This window comes from Cryptomeria japonica, chromosome 7 (assembly GCF_030272615.1).
Source record: "Cryptomeria japonica chromosome 7, Sugi_1.0, whole genome shotgun sequence".
NCBI lineage: Eukaryota > Viridiplantae > Streptophyta > Pinopsida > Cupressales > Cupressaceae > Cryptomeria > Cryptomeria japonica.
Genome location: NC_081411.1, coordinates 10,985,827 through 11,008,778, shown reverse-complemented (window position 1 = coordinate 11,008,778; position 22,952 = coordinate 10,985,827).

Sequence of the window (22,952 nt, the reverse complement as noted above, 5' to 3'; positions counted from 1 at the left end):
ATTAATTAATGCAGATCATAACATTAATGATTGTGTTAATAGGAATGTCACAAGCATAAGCATACAAATAAGTGACGATACTATTGATTTACCTATTCAGTATGAGAAACTTGAGCAAGGTATTGATAATGATAACAAGGTTCATAGTTTTTATGATAATATTAGTAAACCCGATTTTGTTTTTGTTGCTCATAATGATTTGTATGAAATGGATCAACTATGTGATAAAATTAATGATGATTTTTCATATGGATCGTTCCTTCCTAATGTTAATTGTTTGCACAAGGTTGGGATTGATATGTTTTATGAGCATGACAAGTGTGTCGATGCAAACAATAGTAAAGATATATGTTTAAATGTGAGTACAACCAAGTTTGGAAAATGCTATGACAATATGTAATAAAATGGAGTTACAATATTATTTTTGACATATAACATTAAAAGGGAGGTTTTTATATATATCATTATTCTCTACTATGGTAAACCTCCATGTTGTGAGCCATCATTATTTCTATCTAGTTGTGATCAATTTAGAAGTATCTTGGAATGTCCCTTGCTTAATTTTAGAGTATTGAAAGGGATCAACATGTTGTCCAATTTGATTATGGTCTCACAAATGTTTAACTACAACCTATTAACCATGATGATAATCATATATGCATAAGTAATATATTTGTTGATTCTAAGTATAGCTAGGAAATCAGAAATCATCAAAGCAAATATCAAAATACTAATCTAGCTCAATCACAAAACTAAAATGCAATGATCTATCCTAAACACACTCAATAAAGACATAAAGATAAAACATGCAAAAGTAAATACTATGCAAACCATATGCAGATCTGAATGCTTCCTTCATGCGGCTCCATTGTTCTTCTTTCTTCTCCAAATAGTTTTTGTTGTGGATCTCACCTACAAGTGCACACACATGATTGAAAGCAAGTAGACAAGATGATTGCTCAAGAGTACTCGAAATGTGATTGATTAAAAATTCGATAATCTGATTATTCTCATTATTAGGGATTTGATTGAAGAAATTCATCCAATTTATAGACAAATTGGAGAGATGAACACATTAGCATGATAGTGATTCGAATGGAAATTCAAATCAAGAATAGCAAAATTATGACATGTGTATGACAAATTGCTATGGAAGGATTTATGACAATTTATGACAAATTACTATGCAAGAATTGATTGATTTGTCAATTATGACAAATTATGACAAATTTCTATGTCATTCCCATGAATTTAGGAGAGAAATAGGAGGAAATTGAAATTAAGAATTAAGAAATTAGAAAAATAGGAAATGAGGAATTAAGAAATTAAAAAATTAAGAAATTGATGAAAATTAGAAAATTAGAAAATTTAGAAATGAGGAAAATTAGGAATTAGTGAATTAATTAATACTTTTCATTTATTAATTAATTCACAAGGAGGAAAAATTGATGAAAGATTAGGAAATTAGGTAAATTAATTAATAATTTATCATTTATTAATTAATTCACAAAAAGAGGAATAATTAGCCAATTAAATGAACATTTAATTGCGATAAGAAGACTTAGGATAAATAAATAATTTATTAATCCTAAAGGGAGAAATGACAAACAAGGTCAAATGATTAAATCATGAAACCCTAGAAGATGAATTAGGTCTTGATGAAAGATAATTGACTCGATCATGATTCTGATTAATAAAAGACCAATGTGATAAATGATTTGATTAAAAAAAAACCCGCCAATTGACGAGGAACAATGACAAATTGTTCCAAATTGACATAATTGAGATAGACAACGATCGATGACAAATCGATCGCATAATGACAAAATTGACAAGAGGACAAGAATCGATGACAAAATAGATTGCAAGACGACAAGATCGAAAATGACCACGATCGATGACAAATCAATCGCAAAATGACAAAATCGAACATGACAACGATCAATGACAAATTGATCGTAAAACAACAAGATTGAAAAGAGGACAATGATCTATGACAAATCGATCATAAATCGACAAGATTGATAAGAGGACAAAACCCTAATTAGGATTGACGATGTCCAAAATGATGACAAATGAGCATGCACATTGATGCGATAGGATAAGATCGATCAAAATCATGACTGGATAATGTTGTCGACAAGACCAAATTTGAGAGTGAGACGAATGAATAATGTAGAGGAATAACTCGATGTTCGCAAATGATAAAGACCAAGTGCGAATCATAGGAGAAATGTTAATGCGACGCAAAAACCTAAAATAAGGCAATGTGTCAATGTTAAAGTATGACAAATTGATCGTAAAATGACAAGATTGAAAAGAGGACAACGATCTATGACAAATCGATCATAAATCGACAAGATTAATAAGAGGACAAAACCCTAATTAGGATTGACGATGTCCAAAATGATGACAAATGAGCACGCACATTGATGCGATAGGATAAGATCGATCAAAATCATGACTGGATAATGTTGTCGACAAGACCAAATTTGAGAGTGAGATGAATGAAGAATGTAGAGGAATGACTCGATGTTCGCAAATGATAAAGACCAAGTGCGAATCATAGGAGAAATGTTAATGTGACGCAAAAACCTAAAATAAGGCAATGTGCCAATGTTAAAGTATGACTCCGCAAGCGTTGACCATTTTTAGGTGTCTACATTTTGCCCCTCTTTGAGATAATGAGATTTTAAGCGTTGTTTCAAAGAACAATAATGAAAATGCCCCAGACAATAATAATGACATATGCATGCCCCCTTGAGGAATTGGCCGGAAACATGCAGAAAAGAGGCCAATTGATCGATAAAAATGATAGAAAATGATAGGATCGAACAGACTACCAAGACTGATGGAAGAAATGTTAGTAAGAAGAAATTAGATAGAGGACAGTTAGAGATGAAGGAAAACTTGCTTTCAGTAATGCACATAAGTAGGTGAGAACCTTTATTTAATGTAGCAAAATGGATGCGTAGCATCATGGCATTGAAGGCCAGAGCTAAATTGCAACCCTTTTTGCAAAAGACAAACACATCACAGACAAACAACAATCACAACCAAAAAGAAAAGGACCATGAACCATCCCAGTCACTCTAAATCACTCAGTGACATCATCGAGCAACATAGGAACATGATCGAAGATAAATCAATAAATGATAAGACTCGCTAATTCCAACAAGTCAAACAAACATCTTGATCTTCATTGTCAAAAGTTGAAAGCGTTGACAGGACGATCATGCTGTCTGGTTTCAGGACATGCGGTACCCCGTCTAAGACAGGACACAGTCTGGTTTCGAGTATACCACACCCTGTATAAGACCCATGATAGTAGAGACAAGGACAAATGATTTTGAGGATGAATGATATGACACTTTTGATCAATTTGAATGTCTGGTTTGATTGAAAAATTTCATCTGTTTATGCATGATTTCATTAAAGCACAACATTGGATTGCGAGTCGTTGGATGTATACTCAGTGATCTGTCTATGCATAGAGGGGTTATTTATTTTTTGTTTTGCCTTTCAAGTTTTTACAATTTTTTTTTGTTCGTTTTTTCATGACTTTATTTGATTTTTTTGGATTATTTCAAGACATTTGTCAAATTTTTTTTTTTTGGATTATTTCAGGACATTTTTCAATTTTTTATGGGATTTTTTTTTTTAGGACATTTTTAAATGTTTTTATGAGATTTTTTTTTTTAGGACATTTTTAAATTTTTTTATGAGATTTTTTTTTTTAAGACATTTTTCAATTTTTTTTTTTTTATTTCAGGACATTTTTCAATTTTTATTTTTTTTATTTTAGGACATTTTTCAATTTTTTTATGATTTTGCCCCCAGTGTCTAGCAAGGCAAGGAATATGACAAGTGAATAAATAAGCTTGCTGAAATGATGGTGGATAGAGGGAAGACAAAGGCCTTTTATCATGGAGACAATATAGATGCAACTTTCAAGGGCTATTGCGTGATGGGACAAGAGACTGGATATGACAATGTAAAGCGGGAACATGGCATGAGGGACATGTCAAGAGGCTTTTGAAACTATGTTTCGCATTTCGCGTCCTTATGTCAGATCAAGATCAAGGGACAGAAAGAGTGTATGGATAGTGATAAGATGTGGATAGGATAAGCAAGACCAAGAATGGATAAGGGACATGGACTTAAGGTCGAGATAGGATACGGGATAGTGGCAGAAAGTTGCAATAAGCTAGGGAATATGGATGAAAGGTTGTAATAAGCAAATGGATAAATGACCAAAAGCTATGATAGACTAAAAGCTGCAAACAAGATGCATGATGCTCATGATGATCTTCAGCCTTGTCAAGATCAAAGGTGGAAAGAGGAAATTGGACATGAGGGACAATAGGATATGAAGGGTAATGACAGGGGTTCAATACGATAATGAAGGGCAATAGGATATGAAGGAGGAAACCTGCCCCCAAGTGTGGTGTGCAAGAAGTTCATAGATTACGCATGATGCCTGTTTGCCAGGTTTTCATCACAGTACTTGCCCAAGGCGCCTGTTTGCCAGGTTTTCACCAGTGGACGAATTATTTTTACTTTTTTCTTTTCTTTTTCTTTTTCACTTTTTTTTACTTTTTTTACTTTTTCAATAGAAGATAGACACATGATAGGGGATGGAAGGACTCAAGCGTCTTTTTGTTTGGATAGTAGCCTTGAAAAAAAATGGACCATGACCTTTAAAAAGTGTGCTCAAAGACGTTGGTAGGATAAGGACATGGAAAATGAGATGAAACTAAGGCAAGGATTTATGTAAAGGATTGGATCAAAGGGATTGAAGGATGGAAAATATGCTTTGAATAATGGATAGGGTATTGGAAGAATTGGGCTTGAGTGGATAGAAATGTTGGCAAGATTGACATTGGCACACACCTTGAGGGGTGATGGACTGATGGAGGAAAAATGGATTTCAGATTGTGAGATTTGGATGGAGGAATAGCTTGGGATTTTGGGACATAAGGGCCCAAAATGGAAGAAGGAGGTGATGGAGGAACAAATTTGAGAGGTTTGGATGGAGGAATAGCAATTTTGGATGCCAAGTTGGATTTTTCTTTTTGTGCTTCAAGAAGTTGCTTAGGCATCCACATCGTTTTTGATTTTTCATGCTTTTGTGGTTCCTTGGAGTGCATTGCTTGCACAAGGGATTTAGGAACCCATATATATTTTGAATTTTGTTTTTGAGCAATGGGCCTTTGTAACCTTTTGGATATATTTTTTTCTTTATAGATCATATTGTTCTTTGTTTTGACATGTCGATTATATTAGACATGTTGATCCTTGAATACATGTGGATTTTTAGACTTATGACTTTTATACTTGGCATCCAAATTGCTTGGAGGGGGAAAGGAATGCATAGATGGATAGGAATAAAATGGACTTCTTTTGGATGGATGAAATTTACTCAAGGATGTGTGCCTTTGCTGACCTTGCATAGAGGAGGAAGGGATATAAGGACCTAAGATGGATGGAAAGTTTGATGGGGAAGGTGTATGTTTTGATTTTGACGGAGGGATACCAACGTCTTGAGGAATTTCACTGAGGCCATGACCCTTAAGATCTTCTTTGATATGGAGGGGTTCTTTCTCATGAAGGTCTACTCCTTTGCCTTTATGAATATCTTGATTTGTAGGATACTCTTTTCTTTGGGAAGAAGACGCGAGTCCATTATGAGGTGGATATGATATAAGAGAAATAATGAGATCTTGAAGTGGATCAGATTGGACCAAAGTGGAAGAACCCATTATGCATGTCGAGGGTTCATGAACATCTTGCACTAACACATTAGGATCATGAGGGGGATTAGGATCATGAGGGCGATTAGGATCATGTAGTGGACATGGTTCAATGACAGGCTCTTCAAGAGATGGAATGGGAGAAATAATGGGATCATCAAAAGAAATGAGACCTTGGAGTGTATATGGAGCATTAAGACAAGGAGATGGAGGAACAAAAGGATCTTGTGGAGGATTTAAAGGAATAATTTGATCTTGACAAGGAGGAAGATCATTGGAATCCTCTTTAAAGGTGCTTTGCTCTTGACTTTCAATGGGATCATCGGAAAGGATGGAAAGGATATCTTGATCTTTCTTAGGAAGTGGAATGCCAATGGGATTTGAAAGGACATTTTTTTCATGAAATGGAAGGGGATCATTTGGGATTGGATGAATTGGGATATCTTGATCTTGCTCAAGAAATGGAGTGTCAATAGGACTTTGGATAGGATGGACAAGAATAGGGGAATCATCATGAGTGTCTGGGAACATGGGGTCCTGGTCAACAATTGGATGGGATGATAAGGTTTCAAGATCTTGATCTTGATCTATTTTAAGACATGTTTCTTCATGCTCTAAATTATCCTCTTGAAATGGGGTTGGACTTCGGATATGCATGGGGGATTCTGACAAGGAGTCAATGTTTTGGCATGAAGGAAATGCACTTTGAACATTTGTGATGGATTTTGGCAATGAATCAATGTTTGAACATGAGGAAGAGGGACTTTGAATGGGGTCCTCTAAAATAGGTAATGGAAATAAAGTGCATGGTGGCATTGGCTCTTGTATTTCTGAAACATGACAAAGATGTGCATCATGAATTAGATTATCTTGGCAATCAATTATGGATAGCCCTTGGATAATTTCATCCTTGGGTGTATTGTTTGATGAGGACAATATAGAAGGTTCTTGTGAAACTTATAGAGGTGTAGGGATAGATGCCACCAGAGAGTCAATTTGTTTGCAGGGGGATGAGGCATTGCTAGACATAATTATATTATCTTGATCTTCCTCAAAGAATTCACTTGGTAGTTTCCTTAAGATCATTTCAATAAAGCCACCTTTCTTTCAAGGTTTTGACATAGTTGTATCTGGAATTTGAACTTGTTTGGAAAGGAGTTGGTTCTAGTTTGATGTCATGTTTTGATATTGGACTTGGTTCAGTTGTTCTAACATGTTTGAAACTTGGGTTGGTGTCTGCTGCAACCTTTGTTTTTGAATGTTTGGTTGTAGTTGTTGACATTGATATTCCACCATTGGTTGAACCATTTGTGGACATTGTATAGTTGGTTGGACATATTGTTGAAATTGGACCATTGGTTGTATTGGTTGTATATGTTGAACAATTGGTTGAACCATTGGTTGTATTGGTTGAAAATCTAATTGATAGTAAACACCTTCTTGTTCTTGTTGTGGAGGCACATAATGTTGAAATTGATGTTGTCTCTTTTCTTGAAATTGTTTCATCATCTCTATTTGGGAGAGGAGAGCTGGTATGTCTGATCGTTCAAGAAGAGATCTTACATCAATTGGCTCAATCTTTAGATTTTGACCTGGAAATTTTTGAAACATTTTGGACATTTGTGATCTATTCTTCTCAATTTTTTTCACTCTTTGTTCCAATATCTCCTCTTCTTGAGCTAGCTTCTCCTCTAGTTTTTGTATTTGGAGACTTGTTTCATCATAAAAAGTTTGATTGATATTGCCTTTTTGTTGGGTTGGATATAATTGTGATTGCCTTGGATTAAAATTTGATTGCATTGTCGGTTGATACGTCAAACTTTGTTGCATCATTGGTGCTTGGAACCTTGTTTCAATAGACATGTCACTATGCAAATGCAATATTTTTGGAATTTTTCAAGGACAATGTATGATATGCAACTAAATGCAAACTAAATAAATGAGAATGAAATCTATGGCAATAATGCAACCTATGTTTATTGTTGTTTTCCAAGAATTTGACAAACTTTTTGAATTGCGAATCTAAAAGAGAGCCTTAGGAAATTGAAATGATGTCTAGACCTCAAAGGACAAAAGGACTTAAGTGACAAAGGACAAGATGACAATGTCTCCCCTATATGCTTGGATACTAAGCTAGGTTTGACGAAATGACATGGATGACAAAAGGAAAAAAGGTTTGATAAGGTCTAGACTTCCTAACAATGACTTAGGGTTTACCAAAGATTTGGATTACTCAAGTATGACAAAACCTAGTTTTGAGACTATATGCAAAAGGGACAATTACCATTCAAATGATCCTAATATGATATGATAATGACCTAAACTTAATGAAGAGACTTAAGGTATTCAAATATGAATGTATGACAATGGTATGACTTTAATGCAAGAGGACACATTCAAATGGATGACTCTTAGTGATATGCAAAGGAGTATGACCTAGATGAAACTTAACCTTGGTACCTGACAATGAATTTGCAAAATGCAAACCTAGGATGAACCTAAATCCAAGTGACATGAATGTTGAGACAAGATTTTGAACAATGTTTGACAACCATGTTTCAAGGTGTTTTGAACTTTGTTGGATGAAATGTTCTTGTGTTTAACCTTGTTTTGAATCAATTTGCCTTGTTCTTGAAATGAGATACAATTCAACTTTTGACAAGCAAAGAATACAAGATATTTCAACTTAGACTCAAGACAATCATGCTCATTCCCACATCTCTTATGGTAGGCAAGGACATTAGGTACTTGAGAGGTAGACTTGTTATGGGATTCAAGGAGAATACATAGATGCTTGACCCCACGGGCTCCCCTCCACGGCACTCAATTCTCAGGGCAGCCAAGCATCAGTCCCCATGGAAATCTCCCCATGGTGAACTTAGTATCTCTTCCAAGTATCTGAACTTGTCCTTCTCAAGCAACTAGAAGGGTTTTTGGCCTCTAAAAACAAGGTGTTTAGTCAGGATTTCTGTTAAGCATTACTCCTTGATGTCATGCAAGCATGATTGAGACATTAAGCCCACCAAGATACCAAACAAATGTAGTCGCACAAGCACGATTTAGACCATGAGGCCCTACTTAGATGTTGATATGAGAAAGAGTCCAAGGGTCATCACTTCCCAAGTAACTACAATTCCCACGTAACCCTTCCTTCAAAGCTTTCGCTCATTAGGTATTTGTTTATAGTGAGTTAGAATGCCAAGGTATTCTAGCCGTACTCACTTTGGGTCATTCCCTTCTCATGATTATCACTTGCTTGCAAAAGCAAATGGTCGGGAAGGCAGGCCCTCTAAAGGTGACACACAATCAAAGACACGAGCATGGTATCGAAGATCTGGATTTCTGATCACCCTAAGAAGGATGAGAGCATACTCTCCTACTCCAATGTCACACTCAACAATCAAAGCCAAAACATATTCATTCCAACCTATTTAGAAATCACTAGGTGCCTAAATATTAATGACAAACACCAAGTTTAGTTGTTTCTCCAAGGCAACCTGCAAAACCCAAGTTAGAAGTTTGAGGTGTTTATTCTTTGACTATCGATTCTACATAAAACATGATAGTAGTTTCATTTATTGTCTTTTCCATGCGTATGCCAAGATGCTACACAGATAATTAGTACCAAAAACCAAAACACAGAAAATAGAATGCAAAAACAAAACACTGCCTTTTTACCTCTATTTTGGACTTTACACAGGTGCAGAACTCATGACACAGGCGCAAAATGCATGACGCAGGCACAGGTTGTCCTCAAAATAGGCGCAAGTTGCTTGACACAGGCGCAAGTTGCTTCACACAGGCGCAGAAGTCCCTAGAAAACCCTGCACTACCCTGTTTTTGGGTTTTTGGCCTGCAAATCAACTCAAAAGCACTTAAAAACACAGTTAAGGGGTTAGATGGTTAGTGTTCACGTCGGGTTCACCAATTAATGTAGCTAGGAAATCGGAAATCATCAAAGGAAATATCAAAATACTAATCTAGCTCAATCACAAAACTAAAATGCAATGATCTATCCTAAACACACTCAAAAGTAAATACTATGCAAACCATATGCAGATCTGAATGCTTCCTTCATGCGGCTCCATTGTTCTTCTTTCTTCTCCAAATAGTTTTTGTTGTAGATCTCACCTACAAGTGCACACACATGATTGAAAGCAAGTAGACAAGATGATTGCTCAAGAGTACTCGAAATGTGATTGATTAAAAATTCGATAATCTGATTATTCTCATTATTAGGGATTTGATTGAAGAAATTCATCCAATTTATAGACAAATTGGAGAGATGAACACATTAGCATGATAGTGATTCGAATGGAAATTCAAATCAAGAATAGCAAAATTATGACATGTGTATGACAAATTGCTATGGAAGGATTTATGACAATTTATGACAAATTACTATGCAAGAATTGATTGATTTGTCAATTATGACAAATTATGACAAATTTCTATGTCATTCCCATGAATTTAGGAGAGAAATAGGAGGAAATTGAAATTAAGAATTAAGAAATTAGAAAAATAGGAAATGAGGAATTAAGAAATTAGAAAATTAAGAAATTGATGAAAATTAGAAATGAGGAAAATTAGGAATTAGTGAATTAATTAATACTTTTCATTTATTAATTAATTCACAAGGAGGAAAAATTGATGAAAGATTAGGAAATTAGGTAAATTAATTAATAATTTATCATTTATTAATTAATTCACAAAAAGAGGAATAATTAGCCAATTAAATGAACATTTAATTGCGATAAGAAGACTTAGGATAAATAAATAATTTATTAATCCTAAAGGGAGAAATGACAAACAAGGTTAAATGATTAAATCATGAAACCCTAGAAGATGAATTAGGTCTTGATGAAAGATAATTGACTCGATCATGATTCTGATTAATAAAAGACCAATGTGATAAATGATTTGATTAAAAAAAAACCCGCCAATTGATGAGGAACAATGACAAATTGTTCCAAATTGACATAATTGAGACAGACAACGATCGATGACAAATCGATCGCATAATGACAAAATTGACAAGAGGACAAGAATCGATGACAAAATAGATTGCAAGACGACAAGATTGAAAATGACCACGATCAATGACAAATCGATCGCAAAATGACAAAATCGAACATGACAACGATCAATGACAAATTGATCGTAAAACAACAAGATTGAAAAGAGGACAACGATCTATGACAAATCGATCATAAATCGACAAGATTGATAAGAGGACGAAACCCTAATTAGGATTGACGATGTCCAAAATGATGACAAATGAGCACGTACATTGATGCGATAGGATAAGATCGATCAAAATCATGACTGGATAATGTTGTCAACAAGACCAAATTTGAGAGCGAGACGAATGAAGAATGTAGAGGAATGACTCGATGTTCGCAAATGATAAAGACCAAGTGCGAATCATAGGAGAAATGTTAATGCGACACAAAAACCTAAAATAAGGCAATGTGCTAATGTTAAAGTATGACAAATTGATCATAAAACGACAAGATTGAAAAGAGGACAATGATCTATGACAAATCGATCATAAATCGACAAGATTGATAAGAGGACAAAACCCTAATTAGGATTGATGATGTCCAAAATGATGACAAATGAGCACGCACATTGATGCGATAGGATAAGATCGATCAAAATCATGACTGGATAATGTTGTCGACAAGACCAAATTTGAGAGCGAGACGAATGAAGAATGTAGAGGAATGACTCGATGTTCGCAAATGATAAAGACCAAGTGCGAATCATAGGAGAAATGTTAATGCGATGCAAAAACCTAAAATAAGGCAATGTGCCAATGTTAAAGTATGACTCCGCAAGCGTTGACCATTTTTAGGTGTCTACACTAAGAATGATTGGTGTAATGATAAACTACCCTATGTTGTTGACTATGGTAATTAGAAATGAGTTATGTCTGAATTGACTGAGGTTGTCCAAATGGAAAAGTTTATTAATGACATGATTAATTAGAATTATCAAAAATTTTCCATTACCAATATGATGTTATGCAGTTGTAGCGAGGATGGGTGTATTAATATAAAAGATGTGTAGAAAGTATGCAACAAATATTTTGTGAAGGCTTCATGTGCAACATGTAGATTGAAGACATAATCATCTTTAATGATGTTATTTGTGTGAATTATGAATGTTTCTAATTCGTAAACTAGATGGGAGATATTTTGATGATGCATGCCGACAAATTTGCTGATGTAAAGTATTATGTTAACAGTTTTTGTGTTATGACGAGAGATGTCAGTTGTAGTATGCTTGATCAAGCAAAATGTGGTGATAGTTTTAGATTATGTTTAGTTTATTTAGATGAGAACTGAATGTTTGACAAAGGAAAGTACTAGTTCTTCATCTTTGGTGGCCTCAAGCCAATAAATGAAGTTTGAAGTATGGTTTTTAGAGTTGAGCAACTCACTGAAGTGGTTGAATCACCCAATGGAGTAGGCATTTGGTCTACGTCTTGAAGATCTATAATATATCCATGCTTGCAAGGGGCATGCCTCTCTAAGCATGATCCATAGTTGCGACCTTCAAATTCTACAAATTTGAAGTGCCTATGCCCTTTAAGTTTGGCAACAGTGATTAGGTATACTCTTTAATGCCTGCCAAAATACCCTAGAGAAATACACCAACTAACATGCAAATAGAGATAATTAAAAATAAAAAAATATCTACCAATGCTACATAAATAACTATCTTCTCATATGCATCAATCGTCCAATAACAAGAATAACATCTAATCATCATAACATGATCTCAAGATAACACAAGTGGAAAGAAACACAATGCATCTAAGCATTCCCTAGGGTACTCCAACATAATTACTTACTATCAACACACGTAACACATCCACATCAAGAAGCCATTAACATCTATAGACGTCCAAAATTAATTAAATTAAGTATTTAATTAATTTTATCCTTTTCTACGTAATTAATTTATTTAATTATGTTAATATTATTCTTCTCAGAGTTGATTACATTAAATTTAATTAATCCTGTCACTATAGTCCAATAATTGATTTATTAAATAAATTGATTATCCTTCATTCTTCTAAAGTCATCAAAATTAGTTAATTATTCCAAAATCCCCTCTTAGTTAATTAATGACAATTAATTAACTTAGCCATTTGATTCCTACAAATCACTTCCTCTAATTATTCATTAGCCTAATTAATTCTTCTAGAATCCCTCATAATCATGCTTTACATTTTTCTTCAATTTTTAATTCCTCCACTCATTCTCTCTCCTTTTGTCAAATCCTCTTAAAAATCCTACTTGTCTTCTAATCTCTCATTATCCCACCCAATCATCTCCCCTAATCATTTGCTAGTGGCCAATCCCTATGATTAGCCACCAAGTCAACTAATAGCCATAAATGGCTAAATCCACTTGTTCCCCCCTCACCTTCCAACCTTAAATGCACTTAATTGGATCATTTCAAAGATTTCAAAATCTCACACTCTCCCATGTCTCTCATCTTCCCAAGGAATTTTAAATTCCTTTTCTCATTTCCTTTCCCCATGCACCTCATTATTTGATAATTTTTAATTCTCTTGTTCATTCCCCAAGGAATTTTTAATTCCTTCTTGTCTTCCCAATGTACTTGGGATATCTTCCTCATGTACATTATGGAGTGTGGAGACAATAAATGTCTTTATGGCAAATCTCTTTGTCTCCACACCTTATCCTTCATTTCCTCTCAATCCATCTGCTCCCTCTCCTTCAATCTCCACCCTTGATCCATCTTCAATCTTGATCTTCCATTCATCCCCCTTCAAATCTATAAATTGGGGTCTCGTTGCTAGCATATGATAAACCGGTATGATGATAATGTATGTTGTCATTTATGTCAATAAGTGCAAGTGAACCGGTATGAAGATTGGAAGAAGTTGTTATTGATGTTCAAGTAGGAGAACCGATATGAAGGGATGAAGTGGACCGGTGTCAGGGTTTCACTAAGTGTGACTACTGGTTGGTAGTCTCAGCTCTAGGGTTTCCAGTTTGGCAATCTAGATTGTGAGATGCAACCGGTGACATTTTGTGATGAGTTAGCTAGGAAATAAGGATGAGATCGATATTCCACGTCATTTTTGTGAACGTGAAGGATTTCCTTGAGGATCTTAAATGTGAAGATTGATTGCATTAAATGTCTACCTCGAGAATGAACATTCTTCTTAGCGGTATGTGAAGAGAGCGAGATGGGTTACCGATTTCCATATGTAGTGAAGAATGGACGATGCAAAATGACTTGTGATCTGTTTGAGATTGTTTTATTCTATGCAAAGTGTTTTGAACGGTCAAGATTGGACCGCTTGTAATTGTAAACCAAAAATGTTTAGGGTTTAGGGTTTATGCTACCGACCTAATTGTTGTCTATAAGGTCGATGATGTATGTTATTGTTTGTGCTGGCAAATGTTGTGTTTGTATCCAAGTGATTAGATATTTGCCAGGCTAGTGAGTGGAAAACTACAGTGTGATTGCAAAGTTGAGGAGCTGAAAAAGATCTATCTTAGCAAGTAGTGTTGTTATCAGATCAGAGCTTTACCTATTGTCTTCTAACCATTTCAATAATAGGAAAATCCCTTTGCTGGGTAGCTTTAACGGGATTATTGTAAATCCTCTAACCAGGTGACTCAAGATCATTGAGTTCTTCAAATCCTCTAGCGAGGTAACCTTTAACAAGGTTTCAACCTTTAACGGGTTATATAGCCATCCCTTAACCGGGTCATCTTTAAGGTTCCTAACAGAACCTTATTGTAAAGTCTTTAACCAGACTAGGCTCCTAACAGAGTGAGCTTCAAAAGAGTTCAAAAACAAGCTTGTTGGTATTCATCCCCACCATAGTTTTTCCCATTTGGGTTTCCACGTGAAAATTTTGTGTGTCATGAGTTGTGCATTTTTCATGTGATGATTGAGCAGTCTTTGTTTAGGTGAATATGCATTCAAAGCTAATGGTTATGGTATTACTGATACAACACATGCATGAGTATATTGGTGAAGTAGTTATCAAGTGTTGAATGTTATTTAAAGTATTCAATTTTACTGGTTTAGCTGTTTGAAGTCTTACTGTGTTTAACCGGTCTTGCCATGGTTAAGTTCAGTGATGAAGGCAATCAGTTAGAATTGTTTTAAATTGATAAGTTGTGGAGATGTTTTTTGTCTGTACTGATTCACCCCCCCTCTTAGTACCAGTTAAGGTATTTGTTGTTCATCATTATTCATCAATTGGTATTAGAGCAACCCCAGGTTCTCGGTGATATAAGCTTAACTGCTTGAGGTAAAAGATCATGCTTTAATGATGAAGAGGGAAGGTCCTAAGTTCAATAGAGATAAATTCAATATATGGAAGGGAAGAATGAAGATTTATATCAAGAGTTTGGGTGCTCAACCCTAGAGCTATATTGAGAATGCCTATGTAATCCCCACTAGCACTCTAACCAATGATCAAAAAAGAGAGATTCAAGAAAATGGGCAAGTCATGGAAGCCCTTATTAGCAGCCTATCCGATATTGAGTTCATTGATGTACAAGATAAGGATACTCCTAAGGATGTATGGGACACTCTAGAAACCATTTATGGTGGTGATGAGCATGTCAAGCAAGCTAAGGAAGAGAGCCTTAGAGGAAAATTTGAAGACATGAGGATGGTTGAAGGAGAGACCATTCAACAATATGGCATAAGGATCAAGACTATGGTTGGAGATATCAAGAGCACTGGTGGAACAATTGATGAAGCCACCATTGTCAGTAAATTTTTGAGATCATTGTTGTCGGTCTATGCAATCAAAGTTGCTTCTATTCAGGAGCTAAGGTCTATCGACAAAACCAAGGTATCCTTGGACTCTATCATTGCAAAGTTGAATGCATATGAGTTGAATAGCTATGATGGCAGTGTTCAAAAGATTGAGTCAACCTTTAGAGAATCTATTGCACCAACCAGAAAAGGAAAAGAAGTAAGTACCAGTTATGATTCCAGGGAATGCAGAGACATGGATGACGAAGAGATTTTGATGGATTTTGAAGCTCTTCTTGCCAAGAGACTTCCAAAAGACACCAAAAAATATAGAGAGAAGCTTCCTTTAAAATGTGTTTCTTGCAATAAGATAAGACATATAGATGTTAACTATCCTACCAATGACAATAAGGATAAAGAGGTTTAGAAAGTATAAAGGAGGAGGTAGGAGAAATTGTCATGTTACAGTGGATGAAGGTGTTACTGATGAATAATTTGAGGATGAAGAGAATGAGGACATAGTGTTTGTAGCTATGAAGGAAGAAGTGTCTGACAAGAAATCCCTTGTCTCTCGCATTGACAACACTAATGAGTGGATTATTGATAGTGGGTGTTCTCACCACATGACTGGTGACTAGAGAAAGTTTTTGTCTTTGGAAGAATATAATGGAGGTGTTGTCCGGTTTGGCAATGATGCACCATGCTTGGTGAAAGGTAAAGGATCCATATCACTGAATGGAAAGAGAAGTGCAGATGATGTCTACTAGGTAAAAGGTCTTAAGCATAACCTTTTGAGTGTTGCTTAGCTAAATGAGAAAGGACTCATTATGGAGTTCAAAGGTGGATTTTGCAGTATAATTGGAAAGAGTGGTGAACTTATTGCCACCGGTAAGCAAGCCAGAGGTAACTTGTTTTAGTTGAATGCCAAGATTAGTCAGTGTTTGATGGAAAAGTTTGATGATAGTTGGATATAGCATAGGAGACTTTGTCATATGAATTTTGATAATATTGTAAAGGCGAGTAAGATCAAGGTAGTAAGAGGATTGCCTTTAATGAACAAACTGGAGAATTCTTTGTGCAGAGAATGTCAACTTGGGAAGATGTCTTCCTCAACTTTCAAAGGTAAGTCTTTTTTAGTAGAGAACTTACTTGATCTTGTGCACACCAATTTGTGTGGTCCAATGAAAACTAGAAGTATTCAGGGAGATAGGTATTTTACGATTCTTATTGATGACTTCTCAAGAATGATTTGGGTCACATTCTTGAAAGATAAGTCTAAGGCATTTGGAAAGTTCAAAGCCTTTAGAGCATTGGTAGAGAAGGAAAGTGGTCAAAGGATAAAATGCCTAAGAACTGATCAAGGAGGTGAATTCACTTCTAATGAATTCAACAAGTACTGTGAAGAGAACGATATCAAGAGACAGCGGTCTACCCCAAGGACACCACAACAGAATGACATAGCAGAAAGGAATAATAGGAGTGTAGTTGAAGTGGCTAGAACAATTTTGGTCCAAGGAAAGGTTGCTCACACTTTATGGAGAGAAGTGGTGAGCACTACAGTATTTACTATGAATCGGGTACTCATCAAGAAAGGTAAAGATAAAACCCCTTATGAGTACTGGACCGGGAAGACTCCCACTATGAGCTATTTAAAAGTATTTGGCAGTAAGTGTTATACCAAGAGAGGTGAGAATCTGAGCAAGTTTGATACTAAATGTGATGAAGGAATATTTCTGGGATATTCCACTAAAAGCAAAGCTCTCAAGTTATACAACAATAGGACTCAGAAAATTGTTGAGAGTATCAATGTCAGGGTTGATGAATCCCCTGAGGAGCTTGAGGAAACCTGCAGCGAGCAAGTGGAAGATGAACCACGTGTAGCCTTCTAGGAACTGGTTAAGAAAGAAGCAAGAAAAGAGTGTTCTTGTACCGGTAGAAGCTGCAGTAGGTGAAGAAGAAGATGGATAAGAAGAAGAAGAAGAGAAAATGCAAGCAGAACCAACTAGAGTCATTCCTAGATATGTGAAACTACATGATGATCCAAAGTAGATCATAGGAGATAAAGATGCAGGGATACTCACAAGAAGAAAGGTGAAAGAAAACTCTTGCATGATTTCTGAATTTGAGCCTAAGACCACTAGAGAGGCACTTATAGATGATGACTAGATTAAGGTAATGGAAGAGGAGCTGGACCAGACAGAAAAGAATGCAACATGGTCTTTGGTACCCAAACCAGAACAAAAGAATGTCATAGGTACCAAATGGGTCTTCAGGAATAATCCAAATGAAGAAGGAACAAGGCAAGACTTGTATGCAAGGGATATGCTCAGGAAGAGGGAGAAGATTATGGAGAAACCTTTGCCCCAATGGCTAGACTAGAAGGTGTTTGAATGCTACTTGCATTTGCAACATTTAAGGGATTCAAGGTCTACCAGATGGATGTGAAGTTTGTATTTTTTAATAGAATCCTAGAAGAGGAAGTGTATATTGAGAAACTAGATGGGTTTTCTTTATTAGAAGATAGTAACATGGCGTGTAGATTACACAAGGCCCTGTATGGATTGAAACAAGCACCAAGGGAATGGTATGATTGGTTACACTCTCATCTTGTGAAGATAGGATTTTAGAGAAGAAGTGAGGACAAGAACATCTACCTGAAATTTGAAGGCAATCAGATTCTGATCGTGAAGTGTTTGTAGATGACATAATCTTTGGAGGATATGATGAAATAAACCATGTATTTGCAGATGAAATGAAGAAAGAGTTTTAGATGTCTCTGATTGGAGAAATAAAGTTCTTCATTGGTCTACAGATTTAGTGCATGAAAGAGGGTATCTTTATTACCTAGTCCAAGTATGTCAAAGAGGTATTGAAGACCTTTGGTATGGAGGAGATCAAACCAGTCGGTACACCAATGGTGATCGGTTGTAAATTGACTAAGGAAGATGATTCAACATTGGTGAATGAGAAGGAGTATCGGTCAATGATCGGTAAGCTGCACTATGTGGTACACAGTAGACCAGATATTGCTCATGCAGTGGACATTGTGGCCCATTTTCAGAAAAGTCCAAGAGAATCTCACTTGGTAGCAGTCAAGAGGATTCTTAGATACTTGAAAGGGATAGTTGATTATGGATTGTGGTATCCATACAATGGTGATTTTAATATCAAAGTATTTACCGATGCAGATTGGGAAAGTAATGTGGACAAGCGAAAGAGCACAATCGGTGGAGCATTCTTTCTTGGTGGAAAACTAGTCTCATGGATGAGTAAGAAGTTGAGTTGTATTTCTCAATCTACAGTTGAAGCGGAGTATGTGGCAGCATTTATGAACTAAACTCAAGCAATCTAGATGAAACATGTATTGGATGGTTTCAAAGTAGCTATATCTAAACCAGTGAGTATATTTTGTGACAACACAAGTGCAATAAATATTTCCAAGAAATCAGTATTGCATGCTAGAACTAGGCACATTAAGCTCAAGTATCACTTCTTGAGAGAGAAGGTTCAAAACAAAGAAGTTGTATTAGAACATGTTTCCAATAAGGAGCAGCTAGCAGACATATTCACTAAGCCCTTACCAAAGACTATATTTACCTATTTGAGAGGTAAATTAGGGGTTCTTCCCCTTCATGAAGTAAAATAAAGTTTTGTGCTCCACATCAGTCAGGTACTACAATGTCAAATCTTTTAGGATTGATGTATTGAAGGATGCCACTCCATAGGGGGAGCATAGTGGAGCTTGGAAGCTTGTGCCTCCACTTTGGCATTGTTGTCAAAGGGGGAGAAAATATCTGATGATGTATGATATGGGAGAAGATATCTAATGTACGGGGAAGAAGATATCTGATGATGAAGATATATGTTATAGTTGCATTGGTCTATGTTTTTTATAGTTGCAATGCTACAATGAGTATTGCCATCAATGCCAAAGGGGGAGATTGTTCGCATATGATGAACTGGTATGATGATAATGTATGTTGTCATTGATGTCAATAAGTGTAGGTGAATCGGTATGAAGATTGGAAGAAGTTGTTATTGATGTTCAAGTAGGAGAACCAGTATGAAGGGATGAAGTGGACCGGTGTCAGGGTTTCACTAAGTTTGACTACCGGTTGGTAGTCTCAGCTCTAGGGTTTCCGGTTTGGCAATATAGCTTGTGCGATGCAACCGATGACATTCTATGATGAGTTAGCTAAGAAATAAGGATGAGATCGAGATGTCATGTCAGTTTTGTGCACGTGAAGGATTTCCTTGAGGATCTTGCATGTGAAGATCGATTGCATTAAATGTCTACCTCAGGAATGAACATTCTTCTTAGTGGTATATGAAGAGAGCATGATGAGATACTGATTTCCATATGTGGTGAAGAATGGCCGATGTAGAATGACTTGTGATCTGTTTGAGATTGTTTTAATCTATGCAAAGTGTTTTGAACAGTTAGGATTGGACCTCTTGTAATTGTAAACCTAAAATGTTTAGCGTTTAGGGTTTATGCTATCGACCTAATTGTTGTCTATAAGGTCGATGATGTTTGTTATTGTTTGTGTTGGCAAATGTTGTGTTTGTATCTGAGTGATGAGATACTTGCCAGACCAATGAGTGGAAAACTACAGAGTGTGATTGCAGAGTAGAGGAACTGAAAAGGATCTGCCTTAGCAAGTAGTGTTGTTATCAGATTAGAGCTTTACCTGTTGTCTTCTAACCATTTCAATAGTAATAAAATCCCTTTGCCAGGTAGCTTTAACAGGCTTATTGTAAATCCTCTAACCAGGTGACTCAAGATCATTGAGTTCTTCAAATCCTCTAGCGAGGTAACCTTTAATAGGGTATATAGCCATCCCTTAAACGAATGATCTTTAATAGGATCAGTTCCTAACAGAACCTTATTGTAAAGTATTTAATCGGACTAAGATCCTAATAGACTGAGCTTCAAAAGAGTTCAAAAATAAGCTTGTGGGTATTCATCCTCACCGTGGTTTTTCCCATTTGGGTTTCCATGTGAAAAATTTGTGTGTCATGAGTTGTGCATTTTTTATGTGATGATTGAGCAATCTTTGTTTAGGTGAATATGCATTCAGAGCTAATGGTTATGGTATTACTAATACAATACATGCATGAGTATATTGGTGAAGTAGTTATCAAGTTTTGAATGTTATTTGAAGTATTTAGTTTTACTGGTTTAACTGTCTGAAGTCTTACTATGTTTAACTGGTATTGCCATGGTTAAGTTCAATGATGAAGACAACTAATTAGCATTGTTTTAACTTGATAAGTTGTGGAGAAGTTTTTTGTCTGTAGTGATTCACCTCCCCCTCTCAGTACCAGTTAGGGTATTTGTTGTTCATCACTATTCATCACTCCCCTCCATTTGACATCTTCAATTTGTGCAATCTCATGTTGTCCTTTTAGCTTTAAAAATCATACCTCAAGCATCTCCACTATAGGCAAATTATCACTTATCATCCATAACCACTGGCACACTTTATCATTGAGGTCTCCATGGTACTCTTCCTCGATGTCTTGATTGTAGTGAATCTGGAATCACATTGCAAGAACTTCACAAAGGTATTTATGGCACACATTCAAGTGGTCCTACTATATCCAAGAAACTTCTAAGGATGGGATATTATTGGTTGACCATGGGAAATGAATCATACCAATTTGCCAAAAAATATCCAAAATGAAAAATTCATGGCAATCTTATACATGCACTGACATGGGAGCTGCAACCATTCACTACAACATGGCTATTCTATCAATGGGGACTCGACCTAGTGGGAAAGATTCATCCTTCCTCATCAAATGGACATAAGTTCATCATCACATCCACTGAGTATTTTACAAAGTGGATAGAGGTTGTGGTGTGGTATAGGAGAACCCTTCCAAACTCTTTCTCTCTCTTTGTCTTGTTGGTGTTATGCTTCTTTAGAAGCCATTGTACATGAATAAGAGCCATGAGCTCATGTGTGCTAGACTAGGTCCTAGTTTTAGGTCCTTAGTGTTTTTATTGTAATTTCTTGTGCAGGAGAGGTTGAGTGTGCCTGGAATGTGTGTTAGGCCTTATTGGCATGTTGATGTCCTTAGGATAGCCCAAAAAAGGCTTAGGAGTCATGAAAAACAACAATGGCAAAGTTGCATGACAACTTTTAAAAGTTGTCAAGCAACTTTTCCACCCAAAATGGTCATAGACCCTTGTTGTACATGGAGAGCCCTAATTTTGGCACACTGACCAAGGTATGGGTAGTATAAGTATTTTCAAACCCTAAATTAATGGGTTGGATGTCAGACATTGTACGACCCAAGGAAGAAAAGCTTGACTCTGACTGTTTTTGGGTTACCAGTCAGTTTGAATGAAGTTACCGAGCAAACTAATGGATTGATTTGCAAACAAACCCATGTGAAATGTCTTCTTTGGTGTATATATCTTCTTTTTGAGTGATTATATTAGCTTTTTGTTTACCGGTTGAGTGTGTTTGTAAATAATTTGTAAGTTGCAGTCTTACTGTCCAGTTTTGGACCGGTTTGAGCAAATGAAGTCTTAACTCCATTCCCCATTGTGGAAACACCATAAAACCATGGGGAATGGGAGTGAAGATCCTATACTATAGTCCCATGCAATAAGGGCCCTTGGAAATGCAAGGAGGCCAAGCAAATACCCACTCCTAGGCAAGACTGGACAGTGCCTGGTTAGGAGAGGTCAAATTGTAGAGGTCTTGGAGAGCAAGGTTGGTTAGTGGAGAGTGCATCCTTTGGAGGAGGTGCAGAGGAGTGAGTGAAGCATAATTGGTGTGAAGGAGGAGCCTCCACCAATCCAAACAAGGTGGCTATAACTCAAAACACTCACTGTGACCCAGGCAGACCCTAAAAACCCTCACAAAAACCCTTAAAACCCTTAAAATCCACCTAGGACAGTGTACAGACACTCGGAGGGCTAAAACCTAGAAAATCCTTGAGTCCTTCCCAAAAGAATGGTATTCCTTTTTGGGAGTTTGGGTTGTTTGTGCATCGTTTGTGAGAGGGAGCCCTAGAAGACCGGTTAGGAGGCCTAAGTGGTCCTAATCCTTGTAGCCCTATTTGAAGGCAAAAACACAAAATAGTGAAATCGGTAAGGGGTTGAAGGCTTGAAACCTGTTGGGGACTCATGAATGGGTGGATAGACCATGAAATAGACCTGAAACAACCTTACTAAGACCTTGGAAGGTGTGGAACAAGCGTAGCCCTTATTAGCCAAAGTAAGGGGTTTGAGTCTCATGAGTAGGTGAGACCTTAGGAGCAGTATTGCAACTCATTGGTGGGTGGATTGGGCATGGTCAAGGGATTCCTCAAGCAAAGGGAAGTCCTAGAGGCCCTAGGGTGTGTAGAGAACACTAGGTGATCCAAGGAAACGTTCCAAGAGCATAGACTAGGCTAGTCTATCCCTAACCCCATCCC